This window comes from Cygnus olor, chromosome 4, assembly GCF_009769625.2.
Source record: "Cygnus olor isolate bCygOlo1 chromosome 4, bCygOlo1.pri.v2, whole genome shotgun sequence".
NCBI classification, from domain to species: domain Eukaryota; kingdom Metazoa; phylum Chordata; class Aves; order Anseriformes; family Anatidae; genus Cygnus; species Cygnus olor.
The window spans coordinates 21525671-21551540 of NC_049172.1; the positions used below are offsets into that span (position 1 = coordinate 21525671).

Genomic DNA, 25870 nt, shown 5'->3' on the forward strand with positions numbered 1-25870 from the left:
GCCATCCCAACTTAGTTCCTCATTACGGATCTAATTACAAGCTGTCTTTCTAATGTACACCTGACGACGTTGTGCAAAGCATTTAGCTTTAAAGGTCAGCAGAAGTAAAGGAACAATTTTGCTATTTATAGTAAAGGGTGAACTTTTCTTATTTGGCTGTTTAAGCAGCCAACCCTCGAGTTTAATGTAATTAGGGAGGGGATATTCAATTTACAGTATCCACAAGTAATGATGATTACACTGGTTCAAAAAAAGCTGCTGGTAAGCATAAGAAACCTTTGTAATTACATCCCGTTTCCAAAACGACCGGCACACTGTGAACTTGAGGCATTCTGGCAAATGAAGGCCACGGCACATAAAAAGCCAAGCGACGGCAGTTTAAAAGCTGCGTTGCTTAACATAACGAGCCGCGCGTCCGGAGGGAGATGGCGAAACACCTTCCATAACTCACCCCGACAGCCCGGGCCACCTCCTTCTCCCTCAGAGCCAGCCATGAGGGCAGAGGGCAGGCGGTGGCGGCCTCCTCTCCTCCCGCCGGGCCCTGCCCAGCATGGCGTGCTCCCCTCGCCGTGTCGGCCCAGGGGGCAGCCCGCACGACTCCGTCTTGGGCCCCGGCCGCCACCGATCCTGTTCTGTGAAGGAGGCTGCCGGCCCCGTGAATATGAACACGTCTCCCCCCTCGCCGCCCCCGGCCCCGCACACGGCAGATGAGCTAGGTCAGCAATCCTCCAGGACCAAGGTGAAAAATAAACAAATAGCCACGTTTGCGGCAGCTGCGGCGATCGGTCTCTGGAAAATTATTCAGGCATTATGAGGGAGACGGTATTAAACGCTGCCACTTGCAGCTTCACGGCTCTCTGCACGTTCGCAGCGGAGTGGGGCGAGCACTTAAGGAGGATCATCAGAGAGCTTGCCTGTCTGAGCATCTTCCATTAAGTTTTTGTCTTAAAAGGAGATAAGCAGGAGCCTCTCTGCCCGATAGGCAAAAGGCTTGTCATAATTCATTAACAACACAGCCTTGCTCCGGTTTCCTTCAATGAAATCAGGCAAGCGGCCTACGAAGAAAATGCTGAGTGAACAACAGCTTCTCCAGAGCCAATGCAATAAACCTGCCGCTACTTGGCATCGCCTGGTGCCTGAGACAGGGATGGCCAACGCTATTCAACAAGACCTGTCAGGGGCCCTTACAGGTCCTAGCAAAAAAATCCAATAAAACAAGCCATAATTCCTCATTAGGATGCAACTCTCTGCGCGGAAGGGAAAACTTCACATTTTGGCTGCAGAGATAAACACGCTCGCCTGCTTTTGCTATGCCCAGGATGAAGCTGACAATTTACTCTGATAAACCACTTACGTCCAAGGGGGAAAAAAAAGCCAGAGGAGGTGAGGTAAAAAGCAACAACTACAACATCAGATTATTGCGAAAATTAACAGGAACATCACAACTCTTCAATTAGATTTCAAATTCATCCAAAGTCTCATTTCCTTCTAAATAGGAAAATGTAAAATGCAATTGAAGTTATCTGTTAGGTAAGGAAACAAGCTCAGACTAAGTGTCAAGATAAAGTCATTAGGATGGCATCAAAGTATGGAAGGGCACAGAATGCCTTTATTTTATTTGTTGTCTACTGTGCATGCATCAATATGGAGCTAAAATGTACCTGTTGTATTTAATTGTCTTACATACTTCCTCTTAGTGGATCTGTTCATCACAAAGAAGTGGAGAAATGTCCTCTATTAGCATTCCATCCACCAACATTGCATATACATAATGTTGCTTCAGATAATGAAATAATCTAGTAATATAAAAGTACTAGCCAGTAAAATGCACAGCCTTTATGATCCAGTCTTTAAACAGACTACAGCAGAAAAACTGGTATTATAAACCTGCAGTTTACTATTACAGGGTTTCTAAGTTCACATTCAGTTTCTAAAAGTTGCTTTATCATCAAGTAACAGAAGTAGTCCAAAAACATAAATTAACGTTGTATGTTTAGAAAAAGCAGCAAATGCACTGAAGATGGCTAAGTATTGATTTTAGAACATCTGTGTCACAAAATCTTCTTTTGCAATAAAGTAAGTTCAGGTAATTTGCAAAGAGTGGAATATTATTGCTTCCCTAAGGTCCTTTGTGTTTCACTTAGGCATGATAATTTATTTTGAATGTAATATCTGTCTTTAAAAATATGGTCTATAAACATTATTAGCAACAGCACTATTAGCATGTCTAGAGATGCTGTATGCCAGCAGAATGCATCTGATTGAACAGAAATCAATAAAGGTATTTAATGACTTCATGAGAAAAATAAGAGACCCTTACACCCTTACTGGATTAATGTCACTTATGTGCAACACATTGCATAATGCTGACACAGAGCCACTCAAAGCAGTGTCACTTTTCATATGAGTGCCTTAAACCTTATCAAAGTGAAATTGTGTTTTAATGCTATTTCAGATGTCTTTTTTGAGAGGATTTTTACAATCCCATTTCATAAAGCAAAAAGCATGATCTGAATTGTTACAAGTAGCTTTTGTCATTGGCACATGTACTAGGTCACCCTCTGAAGCTACCTGGCAATCCTGAACTGGAATCCTGAACTGAATCCTAACTGGAAATCCTGAACACAGAAGGATAACACTTTGAAAGATTACTCAAACATCTTGTTTACTGTAGTCTTCCCCTTCTGAGTACACCGATATCTATATATCTGAATCCTTAATATTACCAACAACATGCTTGTCTGGGTTCGGGATGCTACTCCTCACGGTTCTACAGCATGAGATAGATGGGATGCACAGCTCCCCAGTACGCTACCCAGCCCTGCATTGGAAAGGCTGGGAGGGGTGGAATAACCTAAATGAAACAATACTACATGATTAAGTGCTTGCCCCTGAGACTGTGACAAGATCTTAAGAATACAGATATCTGTTTATCTTTGTTACGCTGCTTTGTATCTCATTTTACTGCTATTCTCCGAAAAGCAACTGTAGGTCACAGTAAGCTGTTCTGTGCTCCCATTCCTTTATTATTTACCTTACTAGAATAAATTTGCAAATATATACTCTCTACTAGCTATCCCCTTGATGAGGTGTAGGCTCTTTTTCGGGAAACAAGCAAGTCAAAGATGTCAATATGCATCGCCTGAGCAGACTTTGCCATCACCAGGCTGCACGTACAATTCCCTTGGAGTAAACCCAAACATTATTGAGGAAAGCTGGAGTTTGTTGCTTTATTTGCCATATTATCTACCATAATTTCATGCTGAATGTGAAGTAAAAGAAAAGAACTACAAAATCTTTTTCCTCAAGATAATTTTGTCCCATGTCTCATATGTGGTTTCCACCTGAAGAAGCAGGAAGATCTGCGTTCAGATAAAACAAGGAAGCAAATGCAAAGGCCTTTTCTGACTGACTTGAACATTTCCTTATTCCTCCCCAAAGGATATGAAAACTCCTCCAGTAAATGTAGCATCATAATTGGCTATAATTGACTCCATCCTTCAATTTTTAAGGCAATCTATAAAATATGGATTGTTTTGTCAACTGGGAGACAATTTTGTGACACCACACTGTTTGTCTCGTTACAGTGATCTTAGCTGCACTCGATATCATTTGTTACTCCTCAGCCTACCTCATTTGTACTGCAGTCCTGGACCTCTCTGCATTTAATGCACTGCACGCTAGTTAGCGGTAATAGCCAGCATTCGGAGTGCTACCAAAAGGAATTACTTGCTGAGGATCACTCTAATGGGGGATAACAGTAACAATGACATGGTAGCAGGTGAAGTACAGCAATTGCATTCGGGCAAGCACGCTCTGCTATGATGCATCAGTGTACCACTTGCTCTCCTGTCATTAGCCTGTGTCACAACCTACCGCACGTGAATCGGAGGGGATGGGCGCCAGAAAGAAATACAAGGTTTAACTGATTTACTGCTGTTTTCTATTACATCTGCTGTACTACTGAATTTGCAACATTTTAATGCAAACTGGTAATGCTCTGGCCACGCAGCCTATTGATACTTGCCTGACAGTCGCCACACTGCTGTAGTTTTGCAGCAAACTCTTTAGGTCACAAAAACATGATGATTTCTGAATGGGAACAACCAGATCTGGCAATTTCCATTAGCTGAATACAGACAAACACCTCACAAAGATATTGGCTTCAAACAGTCTGAATGATGGAATTTACGTCTGTTTTCCTGTCACTTCCAGCGGTTACTTTAATTTATACATCTCTGTTTCAATGCTTCATTTGAAAACTAAGGTAAGTAAAAGGAAACTAAAAGCTAAAATAAAAAAAATCCATGTACCGATAGTCACAAAACTGCAGCAAATGATTGATAGAAACATTGATGTAATCCTGTCCATAGCAACAGTTTAATTATGAACATCTTGGCAGTGAGCCTGCTCTATGTGTTGATTTTCCCCAGCAGAGAATGCCATACAATCCATCTTTGTGTTGTGCGCTACACGACTACATGGAGAGGCCAATCAAAGGGGAACAAGGAACACAGAAGTTGCAGTAAATTACGGGGGGGGATACAGGAGTACGTTGGCCATGAATAATTTCGCTCCTGAGGATAAGGAAGCCTGAGAAAAAGGAGGGGTAAGAAAAAAAAACACAACCAGGAGGGTGCTACCCGCAACGAAATAGTACTGTGGTCCTTAATTGCAGCGATTACAGCATACGGCATGAGCGCTCCTGTGTGATGAATGGCAGGAATTTCTGGTAGCCGCCCTGCAGTGCCCCCAGCCAGTTCTCGTTCCCTGGGCGCCCCCTGTGCCATCACAAGCAGGGAGACATCAGGGGCAGCAAGCAGGACCCCACCAGGGACACGGGCTCATCAGCCACCTCCCTGCCACACGGCGTGAAGCAAAGCACACCAACAGGAGCGGGCCTGCTGTGGGGAGCAGCCGCTGTGAGAAGCTGAAATCCCCAGGGTTTGCACGTTAAGGGCTTTCCTTCAGACCAGGTCAGTGTGGTCCTGCGGGCAGAAGTGTGTGAGCACCTGGGTATGGGAAGAGCCCTTCTGGGGCGCGTTTTCTGGCCTAGCTTGGCCAGAAGGAACACGGCTCGCAGTCCCTGACAGTGCTCCATAATACAAGCCAACTCCATGCTAAACCCCAAGTACGGCAGGCACCTCACCGTGTTCGCTCCAGGAAACCCGAGGGGAAGGAAGCAATAGTGGCAACTCTCTGACAAGGGCGTAAGGGGCCAGGACCCACAGCAGGCTGAGGAGGAGGCACCAGTGCAGGTTTAGGAGGTTTTTAATGAAGGGCGAGACCTGACTGCTTCTTCAGATACTTGCAGGTCATTCCCATAGAGGAAACAAAGATGACAGAATCTTATTTTACTATCAACCTTACTGATTTATGTCAGAAAGTGCTTTAAAAAAAAATAATGCAACCAACCAACACCGAAGTTATGATGAAACGAATGAACTCCAGTCAAGAAAATGAACACAACAACATACTTTGGGCTATACACAACTGCAATCCACAGTTTACACATAAGCAAAAAAAAATCCCTTAAATTCTAGATCTATTTTTTGGACCAACATTTAGGAATATCTCTCTGAAATACTGAAGCAGCCATTTAAGATCATACTATCTGCTCCTTAACAAAATGTTCTGGTAATTTTTAAGTGTGTGAACAAAGGTTTTGTGAAATCCTGTTAGACTCTTACATGTGGTAAGAAAACCATCAATCATTTCTGCAGCCTGGTGTCCACAGTCACAACTTAACTCAATAAAGACTGTTTTTAGTTTCTATTAAGGTATGAATATTTTATATATGTAACCACATAAATCAATGAGAATACTCATATGTATATATATGGATCATACCACGTACATGCTTCTTTGAAGAAAGCACTTAAAACAATTCAGAAATTTGAAACACTGGCATTATAAAAATGAAAGTCCTGAAGTTTATAAATCCTATGATGGGCATATTCAAATAAAATAACTAATTCTGAACTTCTGAGTTCAACTTATGTCACACACAAGTGGTGTTCCACTATATATTTTTTATTTGCAGATGTACAACTATTTTCATCTCCAAGATATAGTAGCTGCAACACAACATTAAAAAAAAGATTTTTTTTAAAGTACCAAATGTATGGGAATCCATTGTGCATTATCTGGGAAATTGCTTTTAAACACAAAGTGTTAGAATCTGGAAGAGTCGGCTTTATATTCACAAGCTCTTCCTCATTAAAATTTACTTAAAACGCTGAAAAGCACTGGAGAAAGGGATTTTTTTTTTTTTTTGGAGAGGTGGGAACAAGCTAATGCTCAGTTCACTATATTATACAAATCTATTAAAATACAGAACTAAAATTGGATTAGTTATTTAAGCTCTGAAATGCTAAAGACACTCATTTACTTATTTCCAGATATGGTCATTTTTAGCTCTGAATTTCCACCTCACATTCCAGCTCAGGTTACTCAAGAAGTACTCTGGTTTTCTAAACTACAATGTACAATGAAGTGTCTGCATTTGATTACAAAGTCACGCTGTGATGTTGTGTATCATCACATTTTTTTCACTGCCAAACATTCTGGTTTGCCAACAACAAAACATGTATTGTTTGATCATCTCTTTAATGTGGAGATTCTCTCATAATAAACACATCTTTCACAATACCTATGTGACTGTCCTGATCAAGTGATTACTCGAATAAAACACTCAGCTGATTACATTGAATATTCCGTTAACTTATTTACCCTTCAACAGCTAGAGAATATAACGAAAGAAAAACCCACAGGAACTCATGGTAGAGACACTTTGCTGAGACATTAATCACAGCCAGAGTAATACGAACAGTTGTATCACTCCTCAGGAAGTTCACCTTGATATTTACACAAAAAGGCTATTTGCAAAGTCTTCAGAAGGAAAGGAAAATGACACATCACTGTATCATGACATGGTTTTTGGGAGTGTGGGAAAATGGAAGTATGCTCTCGGGCACACCGAAATATGTAGCGCAGAGCGCTTCTGATGCAGTTCTTGTAGCTGCACTCTGTGAAAGAGAACTTTGAACTACAAGAGTGGCAGTGCTTTGTAAAAACAAAACAAAACACAGAAAGACTTGTATTTAGAAATGCTTAATGACAATCATGACACAGAGGATGCAGAACCTTTGCAACAGACAAAGTTCTGAAGTCCCAATGCACTTACAAATTAAACAAATATATAATTTTAATGAACTAAGAACTGAATTAATGGTTAGAGAACACCTGAAAGATCTTAATGACTGCTAAATCTGGCATTAAAGTTTGCGGCCATTTAATCTTTTATTACTTGTGGTGCATAACTTCAGATCAAAGCACACAAACCTGGCTGAAAGTATTTTTTCCTGAAGAGCTGTATCACAATTCTTTCTACCTAATCAAAAACCTAAATAATAGCAAACAAACAATATGACCACACACCGAATCTCAAAGAATCTCAGCCAGAGGATGATTTGCCATTTAAGTGCCCTTACCTATCAGAAAAAGTAGCAAAAAACCTCTAGTCCAGAAGAGAGGTATTTTGGCCAGCATCCCACTAGACAGAGTTGGGCAGCTGATGAGGTGCAAGCCTTGTGGAGAATATTCAGCATTACTCAGCCCTGAGCCAGTCTCCTGACAAGCTCTGCTGAAGTCGGACACAGAACCATCCAGTCACAAAAAGCACACTGACTGCACGTGCTTACCAGGAGCTCAAAATAGAGGGGCATTTCAGCAAGAGAGAGCGCAGCGCTGTTCAATGTGAAAAACTGCAGTGGAATTTGGCGTTGTTTTTCTTTAAAAGAAACAACACAAGTAAAAAGACTGATGTAATAGTTAGCTCCCAGTGCTTAGGTTTTGTTCATTGCTATACCTGGAGCCCAGCAGCCTCCTTCTCTAATGGCTCAGCGACCACATGGGGAGTCCAGAAAATCTTCCACTTTTCAGAGGAGCAGCGGAGAAGATGGAAAGCTTGGGAGGGCTTCCTGAGCAACTGGCACCTACCGCATGCTGCCCATTACCTTGCCTGGGCTGGTTTTGATTAAAAGGTTGAGAGGTATCATAGCTCAAGGAACCAGGAGACAGCTGCAGGAACTGACGGATGATGGATGGACACCGATTCAAAACCAACCCCACAAGGCACCTCTCAAGCCAGACGAAGCCTGGCAGCAAATATGGAGCTCCTTATTTATTATATATATTTTATATATTAGAAACGCACAATGAGTGCACCCAGCGATGGGCTTCTTTCCTCTCCCACCGCCACCACCCGTGACTCAGTCCTGGGCAGCTCCTGGCCTACCAGATTAACCCTGCAGAAAACCAGTGCTTTGGAAGCAGCTGAAGGGACAGGTTTATATTTTCAGACGATTGTTCCAGAAATAAACACTGCTGTATTACAAAGCTGTGGGCCAGTCTTAAAACTTAAAATGCTAATTCAGCATGTCCACTTATCGTGGAAAACAGTTTTTTGAAAGCGTATATTGGAACAGAGCACAACTGACATTCTCAAGGAAAAAAGCAGTCCTTCTGGACCTCAGCTGTAAAGAAAGCTTTTCTCAGTTACTTACATGTGCTTGAATTACACAGTAAAATGGAGGGGAATGTTGTCCAGATGCTTAACAGACCGTATTTGTCTGAACTCACTCTGATCATTTCTACAGTACAGAAGACTGCAGCACGACCGGAATAAAAGCTACTTCCGAGGGAGCCACTGCATTTCTGCAAATGAACACGCTGCCAAATGTGCAAAGCAGCAGCTTGCACCTTGGGATCAGCTTAACTACCACACTGTGGTACCGAGCCCAGGCTATTAAGCCTTACCGCTGATCATCTCAGGCACTGCAGTGAGCTCACATGGCTGCATCACTTTTGATTTGGGCAGCAGCTTGGGCACCTCCACACCAAATTCTGCGCAGATTAAAGAAACACCTATTTGGATACTTTCAGAGTAGCAATATCTGCAGAAGAGGAATATGTATGCTCTGGTGCTAAGATTTAAAAATGAAACATCTAAATTAAACAGTCCTACAAAAGACAAATTAATAAAAATAAAATTGATTTAAAAACAAAACCAGAAAAGCATAATTATTTCATTTACTGCTATTATTACACTAAATATACAAGTAATTTATTATAGGAATTGGTAATATTAGAGACTTGGACCTTGTTTGGGCATTAGCCCCTAAATGAGAGGGTATCAGAAAAATCTGTGTGAACTGAAATTGTGTTCCAGCTAACTAGGGAACATGAAAGGATCAGATCATCTGCATACTCAAACAAGCACTCAGACTGAGGGTCTCATGCCAATTACGGAAGCCTGCTAAAAATACAGCTGATTAGATAAAAAGCTTTCCTTTTCCCTTTCACAATCTGATATGGATAAAATAAGCCATTTCTGTTCTCTTCAAGATATTCCATCTCAGTGCACTGCAATTCAAACAGAAATCTGAAACACAAACCTCCTGTTAGAAAAATAGGTACCTGTGACATGTTGGGCTGCAAAGACAGTTTTTAAGCTACTAACTACCAGATTGGTACTGTGCTTGGAAAATTCTGTGAGCTCTGGCTCTGCACACAGCAAAACGTAGTCAGATGCACACTAATGCTAATGGAGACAGGGATTTCTATTAAAAACAATAGAAGAAAACAAACAGTATACTGCTTCGGCAGCGTGACTGCTGCTATTTCTGCATTTTAATTATATTTCTGGAACTTGGTACATTTAACAAGCTTAGCCACTGATTTTCTTGGCTCTATTACTCAACATCAAAGAAAAGTTGTGTTTTGTTTTAAATCACACACTTATTTGGATCCCTATCTGTTTCAGAAAGCAAAGGAAGTACAGGCTGTTTTAGCAAACTTGATTTACCATACGAACAAAAAAGAATAAAAAATAGAAAAAAAAAATGCTTTCTTTTTCTTGACCAGACTAGGAAGCCTGCCTGCTTCTGCTCATTCATCTCCCTTAGTCTGGCAGGTCAGAATACTTCTGAGGCCACGTTAATTTGAATTGGCCAGCTTTGGCAGAGCATGGTCTGAAAATAGTGTTTTAGGCATCTACAGTCCATTAAGCAGAGGCCAACATTAAGTTCTTCAAAAGGTTTCAAAAGGTTTAACAAATTGTCCTTAAAAAAGCACAACTGGAATAAAAAAAAAACGAACAAAAAAAACTTTCAAAACTATACAAGTCTCGGACTAGGAAAAAAATGAGGAAGAAAAGTCTCGAAAGAAGTACTGCCTCGGTCATGAGAAAAGTAATTCTTCCTCTGCTCTGCAGACAGCCTTGAGGTACAATTTCATATAAAAACACACCCCATATTTAAGTTAGCAATTCAATTTTTAAATCAAAATTTCTTAACAGAATAGTCCATATAAAAATATTGGATAAACAGTAAAAATACATTGCTCTCAGAAATCATGGGTTTTATTTCTGCTTTCAGACATGAGCCTATCTGCTTCACCGTAGCTTACAAACTCAAAAAACTGTCTTCTGCTCTCCAGTTCAGTGTAGCTTTACTCACAAGACGCTGGATAACAGGGTTTTGTTGTTGTTTTCGTTTTTTAAGAAAAAATTATGAGAAAGGAGTCCTGAGGGACATAAGCGTGAAGCAGAGACAATAAAAAAACACTAAAAAATTGAAAGAAAAAACTCTTAACAGCATAATAGTAACTTGATTTTGTTTTTGTGTTGATCTTCATTAATATAAGTCTCAAGTCTTTGAATTGTGGCTCAATCCCACAATTTCTTCAATGGGGGCAGAGCTATGTGCCTGTTGGGAACTCCACTTAACTCAGTGGGATTCCAGAGGGCTGTAGCCATTTGCAGATGTGGTGCCTGTATTTGCTTTCTTTCCTTTTGTCAATGTACTTAAAAACAAATAAATGAACCCCCCAACACACAAACCAAACACACACCCCTTCCCCAACTTTACCAGCCCTGCCTATTTAAAGCAGTAACTATGGCTCTCCAGCCCCCTGAGCTTTCCAGCCCTTACTTCAAGTCATTTGTCGCAGATGTGGATCTGAAAAGACCAACGAGCCATTCGGAGCACCAGGGAAAACTCCCTGCTCTTGTGCAAAGACGTAGTGAATTTGAAGGATTTTATAAAGCAGTGTTAATTACTCTAGGTTTAAATCAGTACTTGGTCTATATCTCATCATATGATAGGAGTGGCTTGGCTGTGAAGCTCTTTGCTTTCTTTACTTTTTCTGGCAGGTAAGTACAGCCTGTAGTCTGAAAAATTATTATTATTTTTAACTCAGAAAAACAAGTTTTAATTCGGAACCATCTCATCATCATTAAAATCCCGGAACCAGTAAGCTATAACCATACAGACAGCGATGCCATTCAACTAGAGAGGCACACACAGAGGTCCAGATGGACCTGCTTCATTTTTTAATTTGTACTGCAACACAGTCGATGCATTAGCTTCTGCCAACGCCGATGTGAAGATGTGTATGGCAGAGGTATCAAAACCTAAAAACAAAGGCAATAATGAGAAGGCTCAGGTTCGGTAGGGTACCCAGGTGCTCTGCTTACAGCCTCGGGTGGGAAAGGCACACGTGTGACTTGTTAAACTGAGGAACAGCCTCCACACAGCCAACAAAACAGACGAGTATTAACAACAATAACAACAACAAAGCATACAACCTATAATTTTATAAAACAATAACATACTTGACATTTTTCTACCTGTAAATCGATATTTTCAATATCGAACAGTACTGTGCAAGTGGAAAAAAAAATATAAAAATCCGTGTGGACCAGTGTCACCGACTCAGCCCAACACACCCTTCTGCTGCTCAGGGGGCTCCAGCTGCTGCTGTACCAGGACTGCTCTCGAAGCCACAACAATCGGACGGCCTGCAGGCATCCCATAACCCCGTCATAAGGCCAATACTGGGGGAAATAAGCCGACTGTTAGCGCAGTCTCGGGAGATCGTAGCCAACACTGATGGGCTCTGCTAAAAGCTTGAGCGTGAAACTGCAGGAGTACCCTCTCCTCAGCAGGGAGAGTAGCTCCGGTAGGGAGAACTGCCTCCAATCTCTTGTCCCTCTCTGTTGTGCTTCCTTCAGTAAAACTGAATCTAAACAAACAGTCAAACGTGTTACGCCTGAAAGTAAGGCGAATGTTGTTGTTTTTAAGTATGTGCATCTTGGTACACAAAAGGAAATTATGCAATGTTATTCTCCCATTTACAATTCCCAGAGAAAACGTCAAAATAATCCAGTACATGCACACAAACACATGTTAACAGAAGTTTTGCTTCAGCCTCTGAAAGCCAGGCTGCCATGATCTCTCCGAGCACAGATTTAAGTATTACAAAGGGAGACGCTCTAACTGACAAGCACAGAAAATGAACAGATCAACCCCCTTTTCTCCACCTCAGCATTTAGGCATGGTGTCTGAAGGAAATACGCACACGTACACCTCTCACATTACACAACCTTGTTTGGGCTATCTGCTGAAGCCAAGAAAGGACTGGACTTTATCCATACACAAAGCAAAGGAAAGATGAGAGAAGTGATGCTAACCTATGTCACATGCTTTAAGAACAGACATTTTACTTCAGCTTTCCATTTAGTAAAATCTTATACCACTACATTTAGAGCACTTGGATATCTGAGTAAAAAAATAAAATGAAATGGGGGAGCAAAGTGGAGGGAAGGAAAAAACAAAACCATCAATTTAAACTTTACTTACACAACTACATTTTTTTCCTACAGGTTATGCATTAATTTCAGTGTTGTTTGACCCAACCCCAACATATTCTGAAACAATATTTTGCAAATCTGCAGCTGTAGACGATATGCATTTTGAAGAGACATTACATTGAAAACATGTCCAAAGCATTGTAATACTCCTATCTTGGCTTTTGTATCAAACCCCTCTTTCCAAAAGGGATTTAAAAGTCCTGAATACTGTACTTAATGACTCCTTAATTTTGGAGAAGACATTCCACTTGTAAAGCCTTCTGGAGACCCCATGTAGATGTATACCCCAGAGCATTCCCCCTGTGATCAGTCTAAAGTATCTCTGAAATAATCCTATTCACCCTTTGAAAATACATTGATTCCAAATGTCGTCTAACTGGCATTAAAAGTTATTTTGTATTATTTAAAGCTAAATAAAGTATTTCAAAATTATCTTTGGGAAATGTTTCCAATTATTTGTATTAGCAACCATGACAATTTTGAAGACATCTCTTTTGTCCTGCTTTGGAATGGGAATATTCTTCCTGGAACATGAAAGCTGTTTTTTTCTTCAGTGCTATTCAGAATATTTATGCAGATTATTTCTCCTGCCTGATGAGCACGCAACGTACTTCAAGCTGTAATGATAAAAGGGGAAAATGAGCCCTGGCATAGTCTGTTAGAAGTGTATGCCTCGCCTGCACGGTTACATTACAGCTAAGTCACGCGCCCACATACCTTGTAGGACTGGGACTCTGGCGAGAACAATAAAAACTTGTACATGCTTACAGTGGGAATTGCAATGCCTCGGTGCAGGAATGTCATCCAAAAAAACCCTACCTTATACTCCTGAGAGCTCGCAGAGGACCAAATTTTCACCATCATAATTGCAAGAGGGTCTTGAAATCTGCTACTGAATATCAGCATTATCTTATCCTTACTGAATATATTGGGTCTTAAGGCCATTTGCTACGCACAAATGAGGCAGGCCAAAAATCCCCTGAGGCTCTCAGGGTGCAGTAAGAGCAGCAAGAGCACTCAGGACTGCCTTTGGCCGTCGTCAGATGCGTTTGCCCTGGGTGCATCTGAGGCGGGTGAGGATGTTACTGCCGCTCATCGCCCGGGGCGACATCGCCCCTCGGCATCACAAACACACACTTGTTTCCTAACCTGCTCATGTCAAAATGACATGCTCAACAGCTTGGGTACTGGAAATGCGTGAGCAAACTGGGACTGCCTGGACAGGAGAGGTGAGGGAGCAGACCGGGCACACGTGGCAGGAGGGCAGCAGAACCCCTGGCAGCTCAGGTGCTGCCGGGAGGGCTCATCTGACTGCAGCGCTTGCTTGACGATGGCACGGGGCTGCACCAGAAGAGGAATGGCGGCCCTGTTTAATTACTCAAAGAAACACTTTTCCTCCTTCTGATAGGAGCTGTGGCACTTAGTGCTAAACGCAACATCTGCGGGACTTGAAAGCGAGAATGAGGCAGAGCGTGCCCCTGCCACCAACTGCGGAGGGCACTGCCAGCGACGGGAGATGCAAAGTCGATCTTAACAAATATTAACGAGTGTTAAAAGATGCAAAACTATTTTACATGCACAGAGTATTCTATGATAATTCCATATTTTATTTCTTATTTTAGAGATACGAAGTGCTTACAAGCAGGCTACAGTTGTGACCAACTATCTGTCAGGATCACAGGCACATGACAATGTAACATCTGTAATAATTTTTAATGCTACACTTCCCCAAAATACCATCTGACTTTTTGTTACTGTGTTTATGGTACTACGCATAACATGGAGTAGAGACATCACAAGACACCATAAATTTTTTTCCTACAATAGTTGTATCCATAGAACAGAAAAAGGGGGAAAAAAAGAAAGAAAGGAAAAAAAGAGGGAGTAAAGATGACTGTGATAACTCAATTATACATTCCTACAGAGTAATCGCTCCCAAACTTCATCACAAATTCATCAAGAAGATGAACAAGCACCTCTGTAACTTATCCTAAGCATTTTATAAGAGCAACAGATACCCATATTACAAAAGGCAGTCTCTAAACTTACTTGCACTTGAAAACTAGGGTACATACACTCTCCATTTCCCATACAGAAAGATAATTCTTTCCCAGTAATTACCTGAAAATATGGCAGCTGGGATTTGAGCGACTGAAATCATACTTTTGTTGCCGAGAATTATCAGACCAGAAATTCGATGTATTGCTAGAGAACTCCCACACTCTCTTTGGGCTGTAATACTGCAGCGGCTAGGGAGTTTCGACAAAACGGGCCCATTATTATTTAATTCCCAGATAATGCAATTTGGAAGATGAAAAGAGGACAAAGAGAGAAGGGGAAAAAGCCACAAAGGTTTGGTAAATACCTTGAGATTACTTTACAGTAGTTTTCCACATGAGAAGCAGATAGAGCTTCAAATGCTTTGCTAACCTAACATGGAAACGGTTGCTAAAGTGTGCTTTCAAATAAAAACAACTTCACAAAACAAACTGTAGTCCCCCGTAGGTAGCAGCTCCTCTCGACACCTCTGATGATCTTACAGCTCTTGTTCAATAGCACTTCTCTCACCTTTGAGCAGGAAGCAAATTGTGAATTTGAACTCCGCTGCTGGGGGGTGCTGCCTGCTGTGCCATCAGCAGCCTTTAACAAATAATTAGAAGCGCCCGCAGCCATCCCGGATCACGAGGGCTGCCTGCACACCACACGGTTTTGGTGGCATCTCCCACCAGCGATTGCATCGCTGGGCAAGGGACACCTACGAGAGGTTCCTTTTCCATTGTCTCCTCTCACCTTGTTCAGAGCGTGTTTTGGTCGCAGTAGGTAATGTCACACCGGTCCCCGAGGTCTCCCTGCACCAGCAGCGTCGCTCTTCTGTACAGCGGCACAGCTGAACGCACAGCAGCAGCAGTGGGAGTGAAAATGTCTTTACGTGGAAGGAGACAAGTTTTCCTTTCATTGCTCCACCCGAGCTGCACCAGCATCCGAAGCGCTGCGTTTATTTACAGCGCCTTAAGTACAGTCAAACGAGAGCAGGCTCTCTTGCCAAAGGTCAAGCTGCGAGTCCTGGTTTTAATGAGCATGAAGCTGCTCAGCCCTCTAGGGCAGCTCCTTCAAAGCAGTCCTTCAAGTCCCCTGTGCCCGCAACACAGGACCTAATTCACTCCTGTGCCTCAGTTTAAGCACATTTTAAAGTCCTCTTAATTTAATTGCACCCCCGTACAGCCAGATTAGAGAATGCAATGTCTCAAACACTGAAATGGATCTAGAGAACAACAAAACACATTTGCAGCATCAGTAGATGTCCAGGTAAAACGCCTGTAAAATTTCTGTACTATGGCCACTGTCAACAATCGCGACCTGCGAGACAGCGGGGGAAAAGATGGGATCAAACACAAATATTTCCGCTAACAACTTCTGATGCTTATTTTCTTTATTTTCCGACCTCAACTTTTTCTTTCTCTTCAGAATAGCTGACAACTGAAACTGTCTTTCACAATTTCAGACACACAACTTTCTCCACAGGTTTCTGTGACAAGGATTTTCCTCTGTGCAATGTATTTTGGCTTACTCAGAGAAATTGTCTCATCTACTTGCATTTTAGCGTGAATTTCTCAGACAAGCTACTCTTTGAATTTTCTACACAAAGCAGAGTTTCAGTCATCAGAATAACAAAGTTATTCAAATAGAAAGTAAAAAAAAAAAAGATTTTGAAGAATCTGAGTAGAACATCAGACAGTGAAAGAGCATTTCAAACATACGGGATAAAAAGTCAGAATAACAGGGTAAGACCTGCATCAGGGAATAAATTCCAATCTTGGGACAAAGTCTTACTGAAATACAAATGGTCACAGCAATATATAGCAACAAGCAGCCAGCAGTCCTCAGGACAAACTCAAAGATGTGGAACAAAAAGAAATTTCATTAACTTTACACACTATAAGATGCTGTGCTTGTATATTAGGCCCTGCATAGACCTCCCCTGAAACATTATATAACCTTTCTAAAACAAGACTAGAAAAGACCCCAAATTTACATAATAATGATTTATTAAATGGAAAAGCCAGCAGATCCAATGCACAGTAACACAGGAAAACCAGCACAGCTCTGCACTGACCTGCAATAGCTACATAACATAGAAAACACTGTACTTCACCCTGTGGGGACAGGTTAGAAAAAGTTCTTCAGTGCAGATAGATGTTGCCAGAAGACAAATATAGCTCCTTTTAGCAGCACTGTTCCAAGATCTGTACCTTCACTCCTCCATGTGGGTCAGAAAGTGCTCTTTGGGATACACTGAAGCACATCACTCTTTCGACACAGAGCGCCCCAGCTGCCAGGAGAGCAGTGCACGCACTGCCAGCACAACCTGCACTGCCCTGATGCTGAACGGCAGGAAGAAGAGGAAGAGTACAGCAAACTGCAAGCAGCAGACACACAAAAATGTACAAAATACACTCATCTCCCACAACTGAAATCCTTTATTCAGAAAAGAAACTGACCACAGAGGGGAAATGCCCTGTTATGTTAAAACTTATATCATAGTAACGATGCAGACTGGAAGACTAACAAAAAAACAACAAAACAAAACAAAACAAACACCCTCGAACATCCCCTCTCCAACCCCAAGACAAAACACCACAACTAAAAAAATAAATCAGAATTCAGATACTGTAAAGAATAATAAATTATGAAAGCCAGCTCATATTTAAGGAAACAGAAGCTAAACGGCTCACGCCCAGAATATTTTCCTGCAAGACTACGAAATGCTTCAACCAAAAGCAGCAGCAGTTCTGCTATGCCTGACTCACTTAAAAGAAAAAAAAAAAAAGAGCTTCCCACTGCAGTTTAACAAAGAGGCATAAAGACGAGTAGATGTGGTGATACGGTGCTGTGTCCCCTCTGAGAAATATGACAGCTGCAGGAAAAAAAAGAGAGCATACATAAATACTTAATGAGATGACCAAGTCTTATATGCCATAAGAAGTTTAGTGATTTGTGCTGATCCTTTGTTGCTTTTCAGTGGTTGCAGTCTCAAGACAAAAAAGTCTTTTTGTCTCTGATTAACTCTGAAAGGGGAAACAAAAGCTCCAAGGAGATACCCCTTAGGGCACTAGTGACTGAGCGAATGTCAAGAGCACAAAGTTCAGTTGAATTGTTTTATAGCTCCCTGTTCCAGCTATTTAACAGATACACGGACACAAAGTTCACGTACTGCCAAGAGAGGGGAACAGGGTGGAGAAGAGTCCGTCAAGGTGAAAGCGCAAGGGGCAGCAAGAGGAGACATAAATAATGTTTGGGGGCACCAGCACCCCACATCTCACCACGTCCAGCAGTGCTCGGCTGCCAGCCAGCTCGGCCACACTTTGTGAAATTTGGTAACGCAGAGGCAAGAACAACAACCTGGAAATACATGAAGGACACTGTGGAATTGCATAATATTACACTAAGAGGAGTAATAAAAAGGGCCAGAGAAGTTGGACTGAGTACATTCCTAGAAATGATTATAAAAGGATGATGATCAGTGATGGAAACCAAAGGAGGAGCAAGGAGGCGTAGAAGAACCTAGTGGGAATAGTAGGACAGTGGTCATGCCCCTGACTTCCTGAGAAGACATCAGTTGGAAACACCACTGGTCCTATTTGTCACCATACAGCTCTAAACCTTATTCCCACTGATTGATTTCAAGGACTGTGGCAATAAAAAAAGAGACCACAAAAATATAAGCTTTCTTATAACGTATATATGCTAAGCCAATGTGAGACATCATAAAAACTCCACGGTTTCATGAAACCATAAGCAAACAGATTAGAAAATGTGTAATGCTTAGAAACCTCAAGAAGTAAACAAAGCACTTACACACTAACTAGACTTTTGATGAAGAGACTTTCTTCACACAGGCAGAATACAAAATGATGACATACATTTCACGTAAAAGAGATGTCGCTGTGCAGTTGCTACATGTAAGACAAGATGACTGATTTGATCTTAAGAAAAGCCTAGATCATTAGAAAAACTCAGATCAAATGCAGAAACAACACTAAAATACTAGTATGTAGAAAAGTGAGAGAGTATTTAATACACCACTTTTTCATATTCAGGCTTCACATAAAGTAGAAGCTTCAAGAAGTTATGAACCTTTGCAGCACTGACAAACTGGGTTAGGGTTAGTGGAAGCAAATAAACTGAAAAAAAAACACCACAAGAACACTAAATAGAGCATGCAGAAAAACCGAAACTATTAATCGAAGGGGTCCCTTTCCGACAAAAACTAGAGATTGAAGTGCCATACAAATCAGACATGCCTGTCAGCAGACCAGGGTGGCTGATCAACAATTTTGAATGCTGTCATAACAACACAAAAGGAGACAAGTTCAGTCAGGGTGTTACTGCTAAGCTTTATGGAGCAGTTTGATTCATTTCACTTTATAACAGGAGGAGGGAGGGGTAAAAAACGAACTGAGGAACCCCACGAAAGGAGACACAAAAGTACCAAACCTTCAGAGGAAGCCACACGCACACAGAAGAAGCAACAGGAATATCAGGGATAGATAAAAAGTCAAATTAAGTATAATAAGACACAGAAGCAACCCACCTACTTGCCTTGCAGCAGCAGCAGCTGTGCCAGACACCCACACACAGGGTTTCCCCTCCTTGTACTCTTGGGTACTGCTTTAGGGAGAAGCCCTACTGAAAGCCTAAGTCCCTGCTGCCCTTTCAAGGCTCACAGCCTGCAAGTCTATGATATCCCTCCCTGGGGTTGGTGGATATAATGCTATCGTGTATGCACTCCAGGTGTATTTGTATGAAGGGACTATGCAATTTTGCTGTGAAGGATCCTTGGTCATCAAAGTGCATTGCTGAGCCTTACCTACCGGAGACTGGGATAATCCCACCAAGTCATTACAAATTACAGATTCTGTCCTCCCAGAGCTGCTTCCGCTCAGCTGATGCTCTCAAGATATCAGAAAAGCCAGACTGCCCTCAGATAATCTTACCCAAACAAGACATCTTCCTGATGACTGCAACAGCAAGCAACCACAGCCCAGCATCTGTCTCTCCGTCTGTCCATCCTGACCTGCTGTGGCTACAGAGCCCCCCCTTCCCCAAGCACTCCCCAACACAAGGCAGGCTGCAGGACCGTCCCGTCACGGAGTTGTCCTCCATGCACCTTCCACCCACTGCATCTCCTCTGCAGCACGGCCACAGGGGGCCCGGCAGGGACTCCCCTTGGAGCAGCCAGCTCCTGAGGTCATCCCAATTCACACTTGGCCACCAGACAAGGGCATTTTACTTCTAGTTGCTCAGTGAGCCAACTTGAATCTGCATCTGTTTTTAAACAGTTACAATAAATATGGATCCCAGATCTGGAACCAATTTGTACTCTAGTCTGTTTGACTGAAGTCAGTAAAATTTAGCTATGAAAGGATTTGTTCTAGCATTGGGATATCCTCTAGAGGGTAAAATACAAGACTACTGCTAAAATATAAGACATAATTGGTGTCTGGGAACCCCACCTTTGGCAGTCTCCAGGCCTCCATAAATTTAATTTTAGAACTGTCCCTGCAACCTGAGTGGATGAAAGCACGGCCCATTTACAAAGGTTGTTGTGCCGCCCTCAGAGCAGCCAGGAACATGACCTATAAATTTAATTCTCTTTAATCATTTTGAGTATTGCAGCTGATTTTTTTTTTTTTAAATTGAGAAACTACAAGCTTCTATAAATTGCAGAAATCTGCCAAGTACGAAGGAAGAGCAAGCAAATACAAATCTACATCTATTTGCAGTTTCTTGTCCCAAATCAGCCAACCAACAGGGAGATTAAAGAGAAAATAGGAACAACTGGCAATTTTCTCATAATTTAAAATCAAAATATATAATACATATATATGATTGAGTCATCTGCCCCGGTTTTTCATACATCCTTCATTTAATATTACAAGCTCTTCAGGACAGGGACTGCGCCTCTGTATTGCTGAAAAGTGCTTAGTACAAAAAGGCTCTAATGATGTGCGGAGATGTGTGACTACTAAAATATTAATATTTTATACTTAATTTTAATATTTAATATTAACAATATCAAGAGCAGCAACAAATATCTCTGTGGGGCTGTCACAGGTGTAATCCTGGCAGGGAAGGGAAAGCTCACAAAGATGAAAGACTGGATTTTCAGACTCTCATGCCTTCCAGTCCTATCAAGCTGCACAGAGAGGGCCTTCTTTGTGTCCTACCTGTGTACCCGGCAGCTGCCACTGACTGGATTTCCCACCACGAGATGCAGGCTTGACAAGGTCTGCACTGGCACCAGCTAACTTAAAAAGAGGAAAGTCATGTCTACACACAACTGAGATGCGCTGTATGTTCCTGAGCAAGGGTTCTCACACATTTTCATGCATGCCAGGTCTTCTTTGTCTTCACGGTAACCCTCCCTAGTCTTCAAAACCACCAATAACATTTTAATATGAAATCAATGCAAAGAAGTTGAATGTCCTAATGTCTTCTACCTGAAACAAAGGAAGGCCAGCATGTGCCCAGCTGCTCCCAATTCAGAGTTTAGGACATGGTGAAGCACATCCAGCACCTGTACCTGAGGCACAGGTTTCATGTCCAGCTGAACCTCACTCACAGGCTACAACTATAAGTTGGAGATAGAAAGGATTTACTGGATTAGGTTATCCCACTGCTCTCCTTGCTTCTTCATTTTTATTTCTCAGTGCTGTGTGCAACCTACTTCTTAAATAAGTTTCTAAGACTTAGGTAACATCCTCCAGGGAAACAACACACTGATTTTACTCCCAAATCCGTGTATTTTTTTTTAACATACATTGTAATTTTTTCCCTTATTTCTATTATAGCTGGTCACATCACTTTAAATATATATATTTTTTCCATTTTTACTAATCATACCTCACTGTATTTGCCAGTTACTCCATCACCAACTTGCCCTCCTCCATCTATTTACCTATTGTAATGATTCCCTGTAACAAAACAAACATCCTCATGTTTACACCGAAATACAAGGTGTCCAAACCAGGACCGTCTAAACAATTATAATGCTGACTTCATGAAGCTATCCTTAATCCCAAACACCCAAAGGAATAACCATATTCACCTGAAAGACAAAATGCACTAGAATTGTAAACCACAGTTAGAAGGCGTTTTAGGGAATTATTGGTGTAATTTTATACCAGAGGACCACTATTACTGCATGAAGAAGGGTGCACTGGCTTTCACCTTACTAAATGCAGGATACAATTTCCTTGTAATCAAACACACCCCACCAAAAAAAGAACTAATTCTTCACACTTAACAGCTACCTTTATGAAAAGGATTTCTCAATAATCTCCAAGGGTTCCCAAAATGCCACTTCATACATGTAATCAGAAGAACAGTACAAAATACCTTAGGGCCAGGTACTGAAAAATACACGAAAGAACTAAAATTTCTCGTGGTGAAAAAGATCAGTCGGCATGTAAGACACATCTAAATTTAAGAACTTCTGTCCCGTAATCTGTATTTATTGCACATCATATATAGAAACATATGAATGTGTGAGCTTTTGCAAATTTAGGTTGACCAAAACCTTAGTCTTCCATAGAAAGTGTAAGCTTCTCTGGATATAAAAGCATACTCATAGAAGCTTCGGTATTTGGAATATGTAAGTAAACAACAGGACAGGAGCCCAAGCTGCACAGAAGACGGAAAGAGGTTTACTGAGCAAATGAAAAGAAAGGTAAAGGCTGATTTCCAAGCACTATTATCCTTATCTTCTTCTTTGGTTATGGTCAACTGAAATAGTTAATTTTAACTGTATCCTGCATTTTCCCACCTGAAAAACATCACTCACTGATTTTCTTTGTGACTTACTAATTGATAATGAGACAAAGTGTTTTCCATGCGCTGATATTCTTTAATCAATACACTGGCATTTCCATCTCATGGAAGTAAGGGTAAATTTAGAGAGCTGTACATTCAACTCTGCTTTTGCTGTTAAACAGAAACCCTCGTAAAAGTGAAAATAATAACGTAAAAAAGTTATAAGTAGACATGGAAAACAAGCATATTTCTTTCAGGCACAGATTTCTGTGTTTATTTATAAAGAATGTAACTATGCCAAAAATAATATTTTTAACATCGCAAATGAGGAATATTACTTCCATTTCAAAAGAAATGCCTCCCCCAATACTTTCTTCAAACATTCAAATCCCAGCTTAATAAAAATAAATGGCATCCCTCATTTCTTCAAAATTGCATATTTGATATCCAAAGGTTTGCTGTTCTAACAAGATATAAGCACTTTGAAATCCCACAATTATGTATTCATGTGCCAGAAGTCAGACATCTTTTTTTTTTCCACAGACATCGGTGAATATAATAAATATATTTATAACTCTAAAATTTCAAGACCTTGCTTTTGAAGCATGAAAAAAGCATAATGGCAGATACTGAAGCCCACTGGAAACATCACAAAACCTGGCTAAATCTTATTCCCTTGGTATGTTATCTCCCCAGTCTTTTAAAACTGCATGTAGCAGCAATGAGATCCTAACTTATTTTTCACTTATGTTTGCAATCTTATTTACACATGGAAGCTACAGGTGATTTCTCACAAAAAGATAAAAGAACAGCTTCAACAGCAAGTAACCGATGTCTCAGTCCAAACCACAGATGCAAAGCTCAACCCAAAAAATTCAACATGTAGCAGAGGACAACTCTGCACACCCTCTTTCCAACAAGTAGTGAACCGAACACAACTTAGGCTGCACACAGCAGTCGCTCACACACGACTCGAATTAAATAGCCAACTAATTTAATGACTGTAGGAACATCTTAAAGTGACTTTTCATTTCCAAAAAGGACTCAGTAAAAAGAAAATGAAGAGCTATTTATCATTAGTAATGGAAACTGTATTGAATTTTCCAGAATACCAGGGCCAACTTACTTTTCTTTTGTACATTACAAAGTTTTACAAAGGATTTCCCTGAGGCATTTTTTGTTTTTCTCCATTTGACTGCTAGATGCTAGGTGGCAGATGCAGGCACATACTTGACCTCACAGAGCAACATTTAGAAGGAAATGACATTAACTTTCAGTTCATCAGGAAAAGATATATTTGGGATTTCTTTCTTACAGCATTTAGTGTCATGATGCCTCAGAAAATAGAAACATTTAAAAATAATGCAATAGCATGAAGTCTCCTTTTAAAAAAAAAGTCTCCATTTGTTTTGTATGCCACTTAAGGAAAATAGGAAACAAATTTTAAGGAAAATTTGAAAGCAACCATTTAGCTTAAAGACTTTAATACGCATATGTAGAGGGTCTGGCATACAATTTACATCATACATTCTCAACAGGATGTATATATTTAGCAATATATGAGATGATCACCATCAGCAGTTTGAATTTGACATTTAAGAAGACATTAATAGCAACACTAGAAACACAACGAACCTTGGGCAACAATAACGGAAAAATAAAACACTGCTGTTCTAATTAGGTTTCCCAAAATAAGCCCATCTTTCAGTCACATCCTTCTGTCACTGCACCTATAAACCCTCTATGAAGCAGGACAGATTTTTCTTGACAACTAAACATGCCACAGTTAAATGCTACACCACCAGAGTTCCCCAAATTACTCACTTTACTTTGTCTGGGTACTAATGCATCATTTTACTTCCGCACACAGTGACAAGAATGCCTTCGCTGAACAAAGCAAGACGACATCAGCTGGCACGCCTTTTTTTCCTCTGTTATTTTATGTCATGACAGAGCAGCTTAGAGATGTAACTTCGTATTTATAAAATACCCAATTCAACCAGATGAACATTATCACGATTAAAATACAAGATAATTTCAGACCACGTGGAATAATGAAGGTTACTCATCAAAATAAACTCTCACTTCTGCACTGCTGAGCATCCGTGCGATGCAACAGCTGCACCCATAGCTGCCATTTGAGGCCACGGCAGCAGTTACTGGAGGGCAGTATTTGGCACACCACAGCTACAAAAAGCCCATCGAGGTACCTGCGCTGTACATGGCCCAAGAAAAAATGTCCTACTTACAACAGGCTGAACGCAGGGAACATTCAAAGCCTTTTGAGACCATTCAGATGTCAGAAGGCTAGGGACACCGACTGTGGGACCCTGACCTCTTGCAGGAAAACAAAGAGATTTGCTGAAGGAGGAAGGTCTTGAAGAGATGTTTGTCTGGAGAAGTTCCACCTTCTGCACTTCACTGTGCTGTAAAATACGCTCTGTGCCTCTGGCCACTTTAAGCTTCTGCAGTCTAATCCAGTTAAAAAAAAAAAAAAGGCTGGACTGCTATAACATCCAGCGGGCCCTTTGACAAGTGCTGTTGTTAGGACATTGTGCATCCCTCTCAAAATTGAGAGCAGCATCTGTTTCTGTGAAGCTACTGGGAACCAGCAGTGAAACTATTTGCAGCACAGTAAGATACCATCAGAGAGAATTTGGAAGATTCCCCTTCAGATTACATTAGCTTTGGTTACAAAAAAAGAAAAAAAAAAGCCCAGTAAGATCCCCACGTAGACATTTAAAGGGGCATCGGCACTTAGGAAATGCTTCCACCAGAGGATTTCAAAGCGTTTTTGAAATACGCGCTGACAGAAACTCACCATGTGCCAGTAAAAGGGTCTGGTAAGTATCAGTGGTCTGGCAACCTATACACCACGAAGTGGCTACCAGCTTCTCCATGCTTGGAGTTATCCTGGAATGAAGCCTCAGAAACGAAAACACATGTGTTTCATTTAATGTAGTTTCTTAATTTACTCCCAGCAAAGATTAAGCACAAGACAACAGCTACTCTGAACCTGCAATTTATCTGGATTATCTACTGTCTTTACAAATACCTCCTGCTTTAATAAAAATTTAGCACAGAGTTGCCTTGTCTGTCTAACATTGAATTAAGAGCAAGAGCTAATATTGGCTGACCGCAGCTCCGTGATCTAATGACAAACAGCGTGGATTATTCACTGCAAACCAACAGACAAGTATAAACAAGCTCAACAAAAAATAGAAATGTTACAAAGGAATGAGAAAAACATCATTTTTTTCTTATCTCTTAATGTTTCCTCCCCTCAGCTGAACTGAATAACGTTAAAGATTCAATTTCAGAAAGTGTTTTATATTAAAATTG

The 25870-nt window shown here is 41.0% G+C and overlaps 1 protein-coding gene and 1 long non-coding RNA gene across 2 annotated transcripts in view; one reads left to right on the forward strand and one right to left on the reverse strand.

Moving 5' to 3' along the window:
- TENM3 (teneurin transmembrane protein 3) overlaps positions 1–25870 on the reverse strand; it is a 1331063-nt gene that overhangs the window by 193018 nt on the left and 1112175 nt on the right.
- Positions 13333–14298, forward strand: LOC121068907. Its single transcript, XR_005819131.1, has 2 exons — positions 13333–13944; positions 14124–14298. It is a non-coding gene; the product is annotated as an uncharacterized LOC121068907 (long non-coding RNA).